Below are 589 nucleotides of genomic sequence, written 5' to 3' on the forward strand. Positions count from 1 at the left end.
TTCTTTTAAGATGAGATGTGTAAATTATTTGATGTGAGATCAGTGATGGTAGTAGGATAAAAAGTGCTTATATTAAAAAATGTTTTTCAAGAAACACCGAAACCATAATCACAAAACCAAATGTATTGAGCATTACTATAATTCTTTAAAATGACTCTAAAGTTAATGAAATGCTTCTGTGTCTGGTATGCAGTGGCTTACCAGAGGCACTTTATTGAACAAAACAGGTTTTCTTACAAACTTTTCTTGGATAGTTTTGTAAAAGACTATATAAGTTACATCAAAAACACTTTCAGGATTCTAAGGAAGAAACAAAACTCTGAATTTCAAATATGGAGCATTTGTTTTCTTCTAGGACATTTAAATCACTGCTGTGATATGGATTTATCTTTATGTACCCTTGGACCTTCTATATGAAATTCATTTATAGGACACTAGGTCTATTTTCCAGAACTTATATATAAATTACATTTTATTAAAAATCTTTGGTTGCCGGCCCTCCCTGGTGGCCCAGCGGGTTAAAGCACAGCACTGAGAATCTAAAGCCGCTTCCGCATGAGTTCGATTCCCGCCTGCCCCGGAGGTGACC

Source organism: Condylura cristata, unplaced genomic scaffold (assembly GCF_000260355.1).
Source record: "Condylura cristata isolate star-nosed mole 26May11 unplaced genomic scaffold, ConCri1.0 scaffold00010, whole genome shotgun sequence".
In the NCBI taxonomy this organism is placed as follows: domain Eukaryota; kingdom Metazoa; phylum Chordata; class Mammalia; order Eulipotyphla; family Talpidae; genus Condylura; species Condylura cristata.